The sequence below is a fragment of the Procambarus clarkii genome, chromosome 23 (assembly GCF_040958095.1).
Source record: "Procambarus clarkii isolate CNS0578487 chromosome 23, FALCON_Pclarkii_2.0, whole genome shotgun sequence".
NCBI lineage: Eukaryota > Metazoa > Arthropoda > Malacostraca > Decapoda > Cambaridae > Procambarus > Procambarus clarkii.
Window position 1 is genome coordinate 37757700 of NC_091172.1, and position 18108 is coordinate 37775807.

The 18108-nt window shown below is 46.5% G+C and overlaps 1 long non-coding RNA gene across 1 annotated transcript; it reads right to left on the reverse strand.

Annotated features, from left to right (window-relative positions):
• Nucleotides 1-916: 916 nt before the first annotated feature.
• Nucleotides 917-13531, reverse strand: LOC138367909 (uncharacterized). The gene is made up of 2 exons (XR_011229469.1): nt 13050-13531; nt 917-1510 (listed from the first exon to the last, which is right to left on the reverse strand). It is a non-coding gene; the product is annotated as an uncharacterized lncRNA (long non-coding RNA).
• Nucleotides 13532-18108: the final 4577 nt, after the last annotated feature.

The following is an 18108-nucleotide window of genomic DNA, read 5'->3' on the forward strand; positions in this document are numbered from 1 at the left end:
ACGTCATAAACACGTTAAGCCAAGATGTAACAACTTTATTACAAGTTGTAACAAGCGGAAAATAGAGACAGTTTCGGTTTGTGTTTCTAGGATAGTCAAGCACAAGACTAAACTGAAAAAGGCTCAAAGGTTTGCCACCAGACTAGTACCCGAGCTGAGAGGTATGAGCTACGAGGAGAGACTACGGGAAATAAACCTCACTTCGTTGGAAGACAGAAGAGTTAGGAGGGAACATGATCACCACATTCAAGATTCTCAAGGGAATCGACAGGGTTGATAAAGACAGGATATTTAACAAAAGGGGCACACCCACTAGGGGACACAGGTGGAAACTGAGTGTGTAAATTAGCCACAGAGATATTAGAAAGAACTTTTTTAGTGTCAGAGTGGGTGACAAATGGAATGCATTAGGAAGTGATGTGGTGGAGGCTGACTCCATACACAGTTTCAAGTGTAGATATGATAGAGCCCAATAGGCTCAGGAACCTGTACACCTGTTGATTGATGGTGGAGAGGCGGGACCAAAGAGCCAGAGCTCAACCACCGAAAGCACATCTAGGTGAGTACACACACACCCAACGGGGCGCCGGTGCCCGAGAGGACATCACGCTGGATACGTAATCCTGTGGTCCTGGGTTTGATTCCCAGTGCCGGCGGGAAACAAAATGGACAGTTTTTTCACCCAGATGCTCCTGTTACCTAGGTATCTAGTCTACCTAGTCTAGTCTTACCTAGTCTACCTAGCCGTAAATAGGTACCTGGGAGTTTGTTACGGCCACAATGGGACGCAACCAGGTTCTTTTCAGGTGGTACGAAAGTTCATATATTCTGCTCCAAGTTAGTAGAGGCTTTCAAGAGGTGAGCTCAGTAATGCAATTAAAATAAAAAGGGGAGGTACATTAAATACACAAGTTCGTCACTTTAACCATATATAATTAATCTTCCCATCACCATATATATATAAAAGTCTTAAACGGAAAATATTACTACACTATGTACATCATCGTCTCTTTCTGAAGACACTGAACACTCGGCGAAGCTCACTCCGTGCAGTCTTGTACTGGGTTTCCTTATCCGTGGCACTACCCTCAGCAGGTACCAGGAAACAGCGATGAGTCTACCCTGGCCACTGGCCAGTCAAATCACAATTCCACTAGGTGTCTCGTCGTGAAGGCCCACAACCACAGTCCAGCCTGTTGCTGGCAGGTACCAATCAGCCTCACGCTGTTAGGCCACTTCACGAGTGAATACTAGGGTTGCGAGCCCTAGGCAGGAGCTTCGTGTAACTCGCTGGTTACTCTCCTCTTTTGGCACCACAGTCGGTTGTCTTTTCCACCAGCCAGCCCCAGGTACGGCGAATCCCATCACTGCCACTCCTCAGGCAGACAGTTGAACACTACAGTTCTCGTCCAGCGGCGGCTCACTGCTTCTGTAAAGCAGAATGGTGTAGAGACCTTGGCTGCCTTGGGTAGACTGACTCTTCTTGCATCACAGCAGCCCTACGTTGACTCTGTAAATACAGACACGTCATCAGTACACTGGGACACTACATGGGGACCACTGGGAAACATCACTTACTGGGTTAGACACAAATGAACACCTTTTCGTTCCATAGATGGCGCTGATTGTCTAAGCGTCACCTCACCAGAGGTCATCACCGGCTACCTCTCGAGCTAATAGGACAAGAATCTAGCATTTCTGGCTGGTATAGTCTTGTCACTACTAGATGGCCTCGTCCAATTAGTGAGGGTTTTGGGAGCGGACTCACAGATGGAGTTGATGTCGCTGCTCCGTGCTCTGACGATGAACTTGGGTTCGTAACAGAGTTAGACAGCTGTTACGGGTTGCTACCTAAGTGTGTGTTGTGCCACATATTTGTACTCACCTATTTGTGCTTGCGGGGGATGAGCTTTGTCTCTTTGATCCTGCCTCTCAACTGTCAATCAACTAGTGTACAGATTCCTGAGCGTACTGGGCTCTATCATATCTACATTTTAAACTTTGTATGGAGTCAGCCTCCACCACATCACTGCTTAATTTATTCCACTTGTTAACTACTCTGACACTGTAAAAATTCTTTCTAATGTCTCTGTGGCTCATTTGGGTACTAAGTTTCCACCTGTGTCCCCTTCTTCGTGTTCCAGCCGTGTTAAAGAGTTTGTTTTTGTCCACCCTGTAAATTCCCCTGAGAATTTTGTAGGTGGTTATCATGTCTCCCTTTATTCTTCTGTTTTCCAAGGACGTGAGGTTCAGCTCCTTCAGCCTTTCCTCGTAGCTCATACCTCTCAGTTCCAGGACAAGTCTGGTGGCATACCTCTAAATCTTCTCTAACTTTGTCTTGTGTTTAACTAGATATAGACAGCAGGCTGGAGCTGCATATTTCAGGATTCGTCTAACATAAGTGGTATACAGGGTCCTGAACGATTCCTTACACAAGTTTCTAAAGGCAGTTCTTATATTGGCCAACCTAGCATATGCCGCTGATGATATCTTTTTGATGTGGGCCTCTGGGGACAGGTTCGGTGTGATATCAACCCCTCCCCCAGATCTTTCTCTTTATTTGACTCATGCAGGATTTCCCCTCCCAGATGGCACCTTGTGTTCAGCCTTCCGCTTCCTTCGCCTAATTTCATTGCTTTACACTTTCCTGAGTTGAACTTTAGTAGACATTTTCTAGACCATTCCTCCAGTTTGTCCAGGTCATCGTGTAGTCTATGTCTATCTGCATCAGTCTTGTTTCTTCTCATAATTTTTGCATCATCAGCAAACTATGAGAGTAACGAGTCTATAACGAGTTACATATATTAGAAACAGGCTGGGTCCAAGTACAGAGCCCTGTGAGACTCCACTGGTGACATCTCGCCACTTTGAGGTCTTCCCCCCGTCACAGTTATTCGCTGTTTCCTGTTGCTTAGATACTCCCTTATCCACTGGAGCACCTTACCTTTTACTCCTGCCTGTTGCTCCAACTTTTGTATCAGCCTTTTATGGGGTACTGTGTCAAAGGCTTTCTGACAGTCCAAGAAAATGCAGTCTGCCCACCCTTCTCTTTCTTGCCTAATTTTTTGTTGTTTGGGCATAGAATTCAATTAAACCTGTGAGGCACGATGTACCATCTCTGAAACCCTGTTGGTGGTGTGTCACAAAACTATTTCCCTCTAGATGCTCTACGAGCCTTTTCCTCGCGATCTTCTCCATCACTTTGCACGGTATACTAATTAGGGAAACTGGCCTATAGTTCAGTGTCTCTTGTCTGTCACCCATCTTATATATTGGGACTACGTTAGCTGTCTTCCAACTTTCTGGTAAGTCTCCTGTTTCCCGTGACCTGTTATACACCATTGAAAGTGGCACACATAGTGTCTCTGCACCTTCTTTTAGTATCCAAGGTGAGATTCTGTAAGATCCAATAGCCTCTGTTAAATTCAGCTCCAACAGATTCCTTTTGACCTCATCACTGGTGAGGTCAAAAGCCTCCAAGGTTGCTTGGTTTGCCTCATTAAGTGCAGGGGCTTCTTGTTCTTCTGCGAAGACCTCCTGAAATCTCTTGTTGAGCTCTTTACACACCTCCATATCATTCTCTGTGTATCTGTTCTCCCCTTTTCTCAGTTTCATCACCTGTTCCTTCTACTGCTGTTTTCCTCGTGATGTGGCTGTGGAGCAGTTTTGGTTGGGTCTTATCTTTACTCGCATTATCATTTTCATACTATCTCTCTGCTTCTCTCCTCACTCTGATGTCCTCATTTCTGGCCCTCTGGTATCTCTCCCTGCTCTCTGGTGTTCTGTTATTCCTGTAGTTTCTCCATGTTCTTTTACTCAATTGCTTCGCTACCTTACATTCCTGGTTGAACCATGGATTCTTCTGATATTTTTCGTTTATCTCCTTTTGGACTTTGGTAAAATTGTCTGCAGCTTCCTGGCACTTCATTGTGACAAAATCCATCATATCCTGCACAGTCTTCTCCAGTGGTTAAAACCAGTGGTACAAATTGATATGGGTGTTTCATTAGCAGTGACAAAGAGAATACTTAAACAAATATCTAATGAAATTCTCACCGACCTAACAAATTCTCAAAGACCTGAAAGTTGTAGCATTAAATATTATGATAGATATCGTGAGGAGACATTCACATATGGGACTAATAGAACAAGAACCCGGCAATGTGATGTTATAGTGGCCAGAATACGCCTGGGATATAGACGTATCTGGCAGCTTTCTCATAACCCAAATGTCGAGTACACAATGTGTCAACTTTGTGAAAGAGAAAACATGCACTCTCTTGAACATTATATTGTAGAATGTCCCATACTGACTGACTTTCGCCCTCCTGGGCTAAGGTATGCTGAACTCTGTAATTACTATATGAGAACTGGAACACTTGATGATATATTGGACTTGTATCCAAGATTGACCATGTATTATATCAATCATACAATGTATATATATGATGTAACTATATAATCTGAGCTTGTAAAAGCACCTTCAGTGATTAGGTGCTTAATGGCACACTAGTTTCTTTATCAGCTCTCTCACCCTGTCAGAGTAAATGAGACAAATGTATGTGAATGCATGTGTGTGTTTATATATGTATGTATATGTGTGTGTGTATGTATATGTATGGGTATAAAGTATATATGGAAGCTGATCAGAATTAAATTTCACCTTTGTGAATGTACATTAATGACACTATGTAAAAGACACATCAAACACTTTATGTTGGGCATACGTAAATCCGTGTATCTATGTATTTACGTATGTAGGTTAGCTTAGCATTTTAAAAGCACCGAATCACCTTCTGTGGTTGAGTGTTCAATAAACCCTTGAACTATATGTTTAACACTTCTCTAACCCTGTCCATGGAGGACAGAAGAAAATGTATATATGCTGGTTAGCATTGTAAATGTGTGGCCACGTCTGTGGTAGAAAATAATAGTAAAAAAAAAACATACATACATACATACATGCATACATACATACATACGTACATACATGCATTCATACATGCATACATACATACATATTAAATTTTGCCCAGAGGGGCGAGGTTATTGGGCAGCGCCACTCATCTTGTGAGTGGACATACCGCCATAGCAGAAAGTACAACACTCCCCAATAGGAAGAAAACCCGCTGGGTTGTTCATCCTGTCACTTGTACCCAGACACAGCTGGGACTTGCTTAACTGTCTCAAGTGAACAGCTCCTCAAACAAGAAGATTAACATTTATCAACCCTTAAAAGCTTACGATATCTTGCGGGTGCAAAATGGGGAAAACAGTATCAATATTTGACAAATAGTGTTTTTCCTAACTCAAACAATGTGGGGTTTATTATTCTACACATATTCCTAATGTCTCTCAGGTGTTCACATTCACGTAGATAGTGGTCAAGGCGGTGTCCATCACTCTCACCACAGATTCTGCAACTTCGCTGATCAACTGTTGTTTCCATTCCAAATCTCCATGGATATTTGTATCCAAGACGGATTCTCGCTATTACTGATTCTCTCCCTAGTCGTCCTCCTCTTCGGCCATAATGATTGGGATTGCCAGCTGCAACCATGTTCTACCATCGTACAGATTCACTGGTTTGTGCTTCTATCCTCCTTTCCTCAGTTACCTTGTCACGGTGATGTTGCCTGATAATACCTCTAATTTGTAGTTGAGTCTTGGGTATGAAGTATTCAATATGGTCTCCTTCAGCACCTTCAGCAGCCAGCACATCTGCTCGTTCATTCCCACATATTCCAACATGGGAGGGGATCCACAGAAACTTGATGACTCTTCCCTGATTGGTAAGTACTCTCACAGCTCTCTTAATTTCAGCGACTATTGCAAGATTTTCTGCCTGATTTTTACTTAGGCTTTGCAGTGCTGCTTTTGAATCGGTGCAAATCACTGCACCATTAGTGTTCCGTTCAAAACCTTAACGCCATAACAATGGCAGTTAGCTCTGCTTGCGTTGAAGAGGCATAGTTCTCAATACGTGCTTTTTCTTCATTTCTGCGTTGAAGAGTATTATCCTTGATTACCGTGTATGCTGCACCAGCCCTGCCATTGACAGGAATAGATGACCCGTCAGTGTAGATTTGATCTAGTTCATCTCCGGCTTCTTTATAAATTTCCTCGAGATACTTGTGCCTCATTTCTTGTGGTATCATGTTGAATTTTTTCATTGCCATTTCATTGATGATGATCTTGCATGAGTCGTCCTCCCAGGGAGGTAACCTCTCTACAGGCAGGAGCTCACGAGCTTGCTCAGGCAGATGAAGCTCTTCAAGGTAGCAGACTGCTCTGTGATGCCATTTTTTGCTTCTCCCCCTGAAAGTAGCACAGAGCTCAGTTTTTTCTTAGCAATATCATTGTAATGGGGATCTCTAGCTACCCTAATTGCAAGCTTAGCATTCAGCTCCTGAATTCTGCTTTTAACACTGGGAAGGGACAACTTATCTCGTAGATTAGACGTTTTGGCAGTTCTTGGAACTCCAAGAATGATTGTCATGGCTTCATTTTGAATGCTTTCAAGCCTTTTCATATCGCTTTGGGAGTAGGTGCACAGAGCTGGTGCGGCATAGTCTATGACGGAGCGTACATAGGCTGTGTACATCATTTTAAGCACGGCAATAGAGGCTCTATGTCCATTCCAGGTCATAGCTTTCAGTGCCCTGAGTCGACTTTTGCATATTACTATGAGTTGATTGAGCTCCTCTTTCTTTCCCTTGTTAGAGCCGACAGTGACGCCAAGGTACCGATAGTGGTCAACCCATTCAAGTGTTACACCATTAATTTGCAGTTCTTCATTTGCTCTCCGCTTGTGATGGGAGTATGCCTTCGTCTTGTTTGTGGAGAGAGTGAAACCGAGCTCAATACATTTCCTTCCAAGGCGTTCAATGGACTGTTAAATTTTTCCCAAGGTGGGAGCTTGTATTAGGACATCATCTGCATATCCCACTTGTTGTGTTCCTTCCGGAAAATCAATATTTGCAATGGCGTTCATAAGTACATTGAATAGGGTAGGGCTTAAGACTCCGCCTTGGGGGGTCCCGAGTTCCATATTCATTGTTCTGGAGACTGCTCCATTGAAGCAAACCTTGGCTTTCCTTCCTGTGAGGTAGTCTTGAACCCATTTCATGAGTCTCCCCTTAACACCCATGCATGCAAGCTCGTCCAGAATCGCAATCCCCTGTGCTTTGTCGAAGGCTCCTTTCAAGTCAACAAATACAGAGTACCTAGCCGTGTCATTAGCCAAGTAATTAACTATACAATTTGCTGTGCTCCGTCCTTTAACAAATACATTGACCCCCTCCCCTAACCTGCCTATTTTGTGCAACAGTCGGTTTAGGATGATCCTTTCAAGCATCTTACAAGTGCATGACACGAGATTGATAGGTCTGTAATTACCATGGTCATTACGCTTCGGTATGGAAATAATTAGTGCGTGTTTCCATTGTGTGGGCAACACTCCACTTAGGAATGACTTGTTAAACAGGTGGAGTAGTGGATTCCCAGACACTTCACACAGTGCATTGAGTATGTCGTAGGTGACGCCATCTTCACCAGGTGCTGTACTTTTACCCTTTTTCATAGCGCCCCTTACTTCTTGGGCTGTGATTGGTTCCCCATATTCGTCATCACTAGACAGTGTTCTTGTTATCCTAATTCTTCTGTCATCATGTCGCAGGAGCTGTTCCCTGCTGATTTCTGCAGGGAGGGAGGAGGAGGGTGCTGCATCACTCCACTTGTAAATTAGTACCTCAGCCTTACCCTGGGGGTCTTTGTGAGCCGCAGGCCGGGCTCTGCCCCCCTTAGCTATCTGAAATTTTGCCCACACTTGTCTTGCAGATGTTTCCCGTCCAATAGAGCTAGTGAACTCATGCCATTGTCTTTCCCGCTCTTTAATCTTCTCTTCCCTGGCTACTTGACACACAGTTTTAAACAACTCTTGGTTACTTTCAGTGGGATGTCTCCGGTACTCTCTACTCATGTCTCGCACATTTGCATTAAGCATCTTTATGTAATCATTCTCATACCATTTTATTTTCTTCCTCTGAGGGTTACTTCGCCCAGGCGTACGGCGCAGTACTCTTAGACAGCTCTCAATGTGGTGGTTAAGGTCATCAACAAATGTGTCAATGTCTTCTGGGATTTGGTATTCCGTGAACCAGTCACTCATCCTGTTTATGAAGTGCGGCCTCATATCTGGTCCGAGTGATAACCTTTTTCTTTTATTCGTCTCTTTCCTTCTCTTGCTCATGTCGACGGTGGTAATTAGTGCCCAGTAGTCACTACATAAACTGTGCACAATGTGTGTACTGGCATCTGTGTCCTGTGCATTCAGCAGGAGAGCATAGTCTAATCTTCCTCCTCTGAGGTGAGTTGGCTGTTCATCACCCAGGACCCTAAGGTTTTCACTTCCCCTGACAAAGAGTGACAGTTTCCGTCCATTGCCATTGGGCTGATGACAGTTGGCACCAAAGTGTGGGTGTCTTGCATTCAGGTCACCGACCAGCAGGGTAGGTTCTTCATTAACAAACTCAGGCAGTGTGTCAAGGTCAAGTTTACTCTGTGGCACATATAGGTTGATTATATGTAGAGCATTATTGTTTAAGTAAAGCGTTACTCCCAGTGATTCAAACTCATCCCCCATGTGCAGGTCATCAATAATCTGTGCGGGAATGTTGTTATTTACAAAAGTGATGAGACCCCGTTTTCTTTCCCCAGAGGGCAGGGAGAACTTGCGATAACCGCTGAACCTTGGGTTGAAGTCATCACCTACCATCGTCTCCTGTAGCACTATGACATCAGTTTGGTGTTCACGGACGTACTGTATGATGTCATTAATTCTATTGCGAACTCCATTACAGTTCCATTGCAGTATAGTGAGATGTTGTTCATTGTGATTATTCATTTTGAGGTTGTTTGTCATCAGCTGCACGTGTGTAATTTTTATGTTCACATGTGTCATCGTGTATTCCATGGTGTGTGGTGTTACTGTGTGTACTGGCGTTACTGTGTGCACTGGTGTCACTGTGTGCACTGGTGTTACTGTGTGCACTGGTGTTACTGTGTGCACTGGTGTCACTGTGTGCACTGGTGTCACTGTGTGCACTGGCGTTACTGTGTGCACTGGTGTTACTGTGTGCACTGGTGTTACTGTGTGCACTGGTGTCACTGTGTACACTGGTGTTATTGTGTGTACTGGCGTTACTGTGTGCACTGGTGTCACTGTGTGCACTGGCGTTACTGTGTGCACTGGTGTCACTGTGTGCACTGGCGTTATTGTGTGCACTGATGTTACTGTGTGCACTGGTGTCACTATGTGCACTGGTGTTACTGTGTGCACTGGCGTTACTGTGTGCACTGATGTTACTGTGTGTACTGGTGTCACTGTGTGCACTGGCGTTACTGTGTGCACTGGTGTCACTGTGTGTACTGGCGTTACTGTGTGCACTGGTGTTACTGTGTGCACTGGTGTTACTGTGTGCACTGGCGTTACTGTGTGCACTGGTGTTACTGTGTGTACTGGTGTCACTGTGTGCACTGGTGTTACTGTGTGCACTGGTGTCACTGTGTGTACTGGCGTTACTGTGTGCACTGGCGTTACTGTGTGCACTGGTGTTACTGTGTACACTGGTGTCACTGTGTGCACTGGTGTTACTGTGTGCACTGGTGTCACTGTGTGTACTGGTGTTACTGTGTGTACTGGCGTTACTGTGTACACTGGTGTCACTGTGTACACTGGTGTTACTGTGTGCACTGGTGTCACTGTGTGCACTGGTGTTACTGTGTGCACTGGCGTTACTGTGTGCACTGGTGTTACTGTGTGTACTGGTGTCACTGTGTGCACTGGTGTTACTGTGTGCACTGGTGTCACTGTGTGTACTGGCGTTACTGTGTGCACTGGTGTCACTGTGTGCACTGGTGTTACTGTGTGCACTGGCGTTACTGTGTGCACTGGTGTCACTGTGTACACTGGTGTTACTGTGTGCACTGGTGTCACTGTGTGCACTGGTGTTACTGTGTGCACTGGCGTTACTGTGTGCACTGGTGTTACTGTGTGTACTGGTGTCACTGTGTGCACTGGTGTTACTGTGTGCACTGGTGTCACTGTGTGTACTGGCGTTACTGTGTGCACTGGTGTCACTGTGTGCACTGGTGTTACTGTGTGCACTGGCGTTACTGTGTGCACTGGTGTTACTGTGTGCACTGGTGTTACTGTGTGCACTGGTGTTACTGTGTGTACTGGCGTTACTGTGTGCACTGGTGTTACTGTGTGCACTGGTGTCACTGTGTGCACTGGTGTCACTGTGTGCACTGGTGTCACTGTGTGCACTGGTGTTACTGTGTGCACTGGCGTTACTGTGTGCACTGGTGTCACTGTGTGCACTGGTGTTACTGTGTACACTGGTGTTACTGTGTGCACTGGCGTTACTGTGTGCACTGGTGTTACTGTGTGCACTGATGTTACTGTGTGTACTGGTGTTACTGTGTGCACTGGCGTTACTGTGTGCACTGGTGTCACTGTGTGCACTGGTGTTACTGTGTGCACTGGTGTTACTTTGTGCACTGGTGTTACTGTGTGTACTGGTGTTACTGTGTGCACTGGTGTTACTGTGTGCACTGGCGTTACTGTGTGCACTGATGTTACTGTGTGCACTGATGTTACTGTGTGTACTGGGGTTACTGTGTGCACTGGTGTCACTGTGTGCACTGGTGTTACTGTGTGCACTGGTGTTACTGTGTGCACTGGTGTTACTGTGTGCACTGGTGTTACTGTGTGTACTGGTGTTACTGTGTGCACAGGTGTTACTGTGTGCACTGGTGTCACTGTGTGCACTGGTGTTACTTTGTGCACTGGTGTTACTGTGTGCACTGGTGTTACTGTGTGTACTGGTGTTACTGTGTGCACTGGTGTTACTGTGTGCACTGGCGTTACTGTGTGCACTGGTGTCACTGTGTGCACTGGTGTTACTGTGTACACTGGTGTTACTGTGTGCACTGGCGTTACTGTGTGCACTGGTGTTACTGTGTGCACTGATGTTACTGTGTGTACTGGTGTTACTGTGTGCACTGGCGTTACTGTGTGCACTGGTGTCACTGTGTGCACTGGTGTTACTGTGTGCACTGGTGTTACTTTGTGCACTGGTGTTACTGTGTGTACTGGTGTTACTGTGTGCACTGGTGTTACTGTGTGCACTGGCGTTACTGTGTGCACTGATGTTACTGTGTGCACTGATGTTACTGTGTGTACTGGGGTTACTGTGTGCACTGGTGTCACTGTGTGCACTGGTGTTACTGTGTGCACTGGTGTTACTGTGTGCACTGGTGTTACTGTGTGCACTGGTGTTACTGTGTGTACTGGTGTTACTGTGTGCACTGGTGTTACTGTGTGCACTGGTGTCACTGTGTGCACTGGTGTTACTTTGTGCACTGGTGTTACTGTGTGCACTGGTGTTACTGTGTGTACTGGTGTTACTGTGTGCACTGGTGTTACTGTGTGCACTGGCGTTACTGTGTGCACTGGTGTCACTTTGTGCACTGGTGTTACTGTGTGCACTGGTGTTACTGTGTGTACTGGTGTTACTGTGTGCACTGGTGGTACTGTGTGCACTGGCGTTACTGTGTGCACTGGTGTCACTGTGTGCACTGGTGTTACTGTGTGCACTGGTGTTACTTTGTGCACTGGTGTTACTGTGTGTACTGGTGTTACTGTGTGCACTGGTGTTACTGTGTGCACTGGTGTTACTGTGTGCACTGGTGTTACTGTGTGCACTGGTGTCACTGTGTGCACTGGTGTTACTTTGTGCACTGGTGTTACTGTGTGCACTGGTGTTACTGTGTGCACTGGTGTTACTGTGTGCACTGGCGTCACTGTGTGCACTGGTGTTACTGTGTGCACTGGTGTTACTTTGTTCACTGGTGTTACTGTGTGCACTGGTGTTACTGTGTGCACTGGTGTCACTGTGTGCACTGGTGTCACTGTGTGCACTGGTTTTACTGTGTGCACTGGTGTTACTTTGTGCACTGGTGTTACTGTGTGCACTGGTGTTACTGTATGCACTGGTGTTACTGTGTGCACTGGCGTCACTGTGTGCACTGGTGTTACTGTGTGCACTGGTGTTACTTTGTGCACTGGTGTTACTGTGTGCACTGGTGTTACTGTGTGCACTGGTGTTACTGTGTGCACTGGTGTTACTGTGTGCACTGGTGTTACTTTGTGCACTGGTGTTACTGTGTGCACTGGTGTTACTGTGTGCACTGGTGTCACTGTGTGCACTGGTGTTACTGTGTGCACTGGTGTTACTGTGTGCACTGGTGTCACTGTGTGCACTGGTGTTACTGTGTGCACTGGTGTTACTTTGTGCACTGGTGTTACTGTGTGCACTGGTGTTACTGTGTGCACTGGTGTTACTGTGTGCACTGGTGTTACTGTGTGCACTGGTGTTACTGTGTGCACTGGTGTTACTGTGTGCACTGGTGTTACTTTGTGCACTGGTGTTACTGTGTGCACTGGTGTTACTTTGTGCACTGGTGTTACTGTGTGCACTGGTGTTACTGTGTGCACTGGTGTCACTGTGTGCACTGGTGTTACTGTGTGCACTGGTGTTACTGTGTGCACTGGTGTCACTGTGTGCACTGGTGTTACTGTGTGCACTGGTGTTACTTTGTGCACTGGTGTTACTGTGTGCACTGGTGTTACTGTGTGCACTGGTGTTACTGTGTGCACTGGTGTTACTGTGTGCACTGGTGTTACTGTGTGCACTGGTGTTACTGTGTGCACTGGTGTTACTTTGTGCACTGGTGTTACTGTGTGCACTGGTGTTACTGTGTGCACTGGTGTTACTGTGTGCACTGGTGTTACTGTGTGCACTGGTGTTACTTTGTGCACTGGTGTTACTGTGTGCACTGGTGTTAATGTGAACACTGGTGTCACTGTGTGCACTGGTGTTACTGTGTGCACTGGTGTTACTGTGTACACTGGTGTCACTGTGTGCACTGGTGTTACTGTGTGGACTGGTGTGCTGGTGTCCTGGTTGTGTCTGCTGACGTACCTCGGCAGTATGTGTTGCATCATCTTGCACCAGGCTCTGGCTTGCAGGACCTCCACTTGATGGACTCTGCCGTTGCAGGATTTGAAGGATGTGTTCCTGAGTCGTCTTAATCTGGCAGAGGGCTTTCTCAAGTTCCGTCTGCTTTTGCAATATTTGGTGGACGACTGGATGAGATCTTATCATGCAGTCTAATATTGCTGCAACACAAACCTGAGTGACGACCTCCTGGGGGTAAGGAGTGCCTGGAGGGGGAGGCAGATGGGAGACAGTGGAGGGGTCTGATTCATTGGTATGGATTGGGAGGGTAGGTGGTGGTAGTGGTGTGACACCGTGGGTAGAGATTGAGGTATGGGTGGGTGGGTTTCCTGGAGGGGAGAGAGGTGGAAAGGCCTCAGGGATGGGGGAGCGGTGGTGGCTGGCTACACTGCCCCCGCCCCACGCCTGATTCCCCCCACCACCCCACCCTGGGTTTCCCTGTTCACTGAGTGATCAGTGTCGGTCTACTGTGAGCTGGACCCTGGGCTGGTCCCTGAACTGAACCCTGGCCTGCTGTGGTACTGTTAACGGTGCCATTCCCGCCCCTGTTCACTGGTCCACCTGTGGTTTGATTCGGTGGTTTCGAGCCCCGCCATGCAGGCCTCGCGCTGCAATACCTGTTCCAAGCATGGTGGGGTTGCTTGCAGTTGGCACATTTAGGTGTCACCCCGCCACCCCCACCCGATGCAAGCTTAGCTAGGCACTGCTTGGTGTCGTGAGAGCCACTGCAACACCCACACCTAATTGGGCGATCACATTGCCACGTTCTGTGATCCCACCGTTGACAGTTGCCACACAAGGACGGGCTGCCAATATACCTCTCCACTTTGCACTCCCTCATGCCTGGTATTTGAATGACTTGGGGCAGGTCTTCCTTCCACATAGCAATTGCTTGATTTTTGGCCAGTCCCCCTGGTCCAGTGTTGCGCTCGACCCAAACAATCTGTTCATAGTCCTTGAGAAATTCCACGTCAACATGAATACTATAGTTCTTAATTATAATTTTAGTTTGTCTTGTCTGTGGGTTTGCTTCCAACAATTCTTACCTTGATGCTCGAGACTGGTCTCTGTGAAGTACTTCAGGGCACGGTGACCCTGCACCCGTGCACTAACATTGCCACCTACACACCTGGTCTCTATACGATACTCTGCTCTGTGGGCGCGGGCGGCCTCAATAATCCATCTGTACTTCTCTGCTGCTGTCAATCCCATTGCAGGAAAGATTAGGGTGTGCCACTCACTGTCTTCGTCTTGTCGTCGTTGTTGTTGTTGTTGTTGTTGAGGTTGCTGTTGCTGCTCACCCTGTCGCTGTAACCTGTCCCGTTTCTTGCCACTTCTGCCTTGGACTAGGCAGTAACCTTCATCGTCTGTTGTAGAGTCACCTGTACCAGTACTGTTGGAGGGCCCCGGGTCGGGATCCTCACCGGAGGGCCCCAGGTGGGAATCAGCACCCAGGGGCCCCCGGCAGGGACGGGGGCCCCCGGCAGGGACGGGGGCCCCCGCCGGGGGGGCCGTTATGGTTCCCGGGTACACCAGCCATGGTCACTTGTTGTCTCGAAGTCTTACTCCTTGTGTCAACAACCATCTATTTGCTGCGGCTCACTTCATGTGTTGTTGGGTGGTATGTCTTCAACACTGCACTCTGCCCTTCACACACATGTACATATAGACACCTACAAGGCACAAGGTTTACACTCACACGCAGTGTAGGGGCACTATATGGGGTGTCCTGGCAGTCTCTCGTGTAAACACACTAGTCGCGCACACAAACCACGACCTTGAGTAGGGAGGGCACAAAGGCTATTTTTCACGCGCGTGGTGCCCCAGGCTTCAGGTACCGCAGGGCAGCCCACCTACTTCACGACTCTCCCCTCAGCAGGCCTCGATATTGCCACATTAACAATTCCTGCCTTAATTTCTGGCCAATCCACACATCCAGGGCCTACCACAGTTGGTAGGAGGGACGGTGCACACTTAGTGCCGCTGTAGCTAACCTATTTGGCGCACTGAAGACTAGACCTTAGGCCTAGGCCTATGTCAAACAGGAGGATGGATACATCCTGCCTGCTCCCCCTCTAGCTTGAGGGCAACTGTACATACATACATACATACATACATACATACATACATACATACATACATACATACATACATACATACATACATACATACATACATACATACATACAAACATACATACATACATACATACATACATACATACATACATACATACATACATACATACATACATACATACATACATACATACATACATACATACATGCATACATACATGATTACATACATGCATGCATAGAGATATTAGAAAGAACTTTTTTAGTGTCAGAGTGGTTGGCAAATGGAATGCATTAGGAAGTCATGTGGTAGAGGCTGACTCCATACACAGTTTATAGTGTAGATATGATAGAGCCCAATAGGCTCAGGAACCTGTAGACCAGTTGATTGACAGTTGAGAGGCGGGACCAAAGAGCCAGAGATCACCCCACGCAAGCACAATTAGGTGGGTACATACATACATACATTCATGCATGTATACATAAATACATACATACATACATACATACATACATACATACATACATACATACATACATACATACATACATACATACATACATACATACACACATACATACTTACATATATACATGCATACATTCATGCATGTATACACACATACATACATACATACATACATACATACATACATACATACATACATACATACATACATACATACATACATACATACATACATACATACATACACACACATACATACTTACATACATACATGCATACATGCATGCATGCATACATACATACATACATACATACATACATACATACATACATACATACATACATACATACATACATACATACATACATACATACATACATAAACGTCCAGTCAGCATATTGCTATTTCGGGACAAAATCCAATACAGTTTATATTGGTGAGACGCCACTGTGATGAGGAGTTTAAATATCACAGGAACTGTAGGTTAATGTGTGACATAGGTGAGGTTAGATGAGGCATCTACAAGCACCAGCTGGAGGCTGGGGGAGTGTTGTGGAGGCTGCTGGTACCTTGCCCAGATGTTGGAGGGTGGGTTTGAACACCCCCCCCCCCCACCACCGACCCCACGTTGCACGTTGACCGCAGAACGTCTAAGGTTACCTACCACTCTCGCTTACCAAGGGTATCGCCCCCCCCCCAAACACACACATGCATCAGATTCTTAACTTACAATATTTATGATTTACCAATTTATGTTACTACATAAACTCAATTTTACAATATGTATAAACTTGGAACTTAAAATTTGTCAATCTGTTTCATAAATTGATAACTTTGTGGTAACGGATCCCATACCCCATCTTGTTGGTGGTAGTGGACCCCATACCCATCTTGTGGGCGTTAGTGGACCCCATACCCATCTTGTGGGCGGTAGTGGACCCCATGCCCATCTTGTGGGCGGTAATGGACACCATACCCATCTTGTGGGCGGTAATGGACACCATACCCATCTTGTGGGTGGTAATGGACACCATACCCATCTTGTGGGCGGTAATGGACACCATACCCATCTTGTGGGCGGTAATGGACACCATACCCATCTTGTGGGCGGTAATGGACCCCATACCCATCCTGTGGGTGGTAGTAGACCCCATACCTATCAAGTCGGTGGTAGTGGACCCCATACCTATCAAGTCGGTGGTAGTGGACCCCATACCCATATTGTGGGTGGTAGTGGACCCCATACCTATCTTGTGGGTGGTAGTGGACCCCATACCTATCTTGTGGGTGGTAGTGAACCCCATACCCATCTTGTGGGTGGTAGTGGACCCCATACCCATCTTGTGGGTGGTAGTGGACCCCATACCTATCTTGTGGGTGGTAGTGGACCCCATATATATCTTGTGGGTAGTAGTGGACCCCATATATACCCATCTTGTGGGTGGTAGTGGACCCCATACCTATCTTGTGGGTGGTAGTGAACCCCATACCCATCTTGTGGGTGGTAGTGGACCCCATAACTCTCTTGTGGGTGGTAGTGGACCCCATACCCATCTTGTGGGTGGTAGTGGACGCCATACCAATCTTGTGGGTGGTAGTGGACCCCATACCTATCTTGTGGGTGGTAGTGGACCCCATAACTATCTTGTGGGTGGTAGTGGACCCCATACCAAACTTTAGGGTGGTAGTGGACCCCATACCCATCTTGTGGGTGGTAGTGGACTCCATACCTATCATGTCGGTGGTAGTGGACCCCATACCCATCTTGTGGGTGGTAGTGGACCCCATACCTATTATACCTATAGCTAGTGGACCCCATACCTAGTGGACCCCATACCTATCTTGTAGATGGTAGTGGACCCCATACCTATCTTGTGGGTGGTAGTGGACCTCATACCCATATTGTGGGTGGTAGTGGAGCCCATACCCATCTTGTGGGTGGTAGTGGACCCCATACTCTTCCTGTGGTTGGTAGTGGACCCCTTACCCGTCCTGTGGTTAGTAGTGGACTCTATACCCATCCTCTGTGTGGTAGTGGACCCCATACCCATCCTGTGGGTGGTAGTGGACCACATACTCATCTTGTAGGTGGTAGTGAACCCCATACCTATCCTATGAGTAGTTATTGGGCCCAGACCCACCCTACAAGTGGTATGGATCCCTTACCCACCTAACAGATGGTAGTGGACACTATATACCCATCCTACAGTAGTTAGTAGACAATATACCATCCTGTTTTCAGTAGTTTACCCCATAGACATTCCAACGTAACATCGTTTTCTATTTACATTTGTACAATACATCCTTTAAAGATTTTTAAAGCATAAACTAATGTATATAATGTTGCTTGGTGAAGCACTATTATTCTATGTAATAATTTATAGTGCTTATTATAATTTACTAAGAACAACTAATATTTCTCAAAACAAAACTATGAGCCTTCAATTGGATGTAGCTGACATGTAATATTCTAAG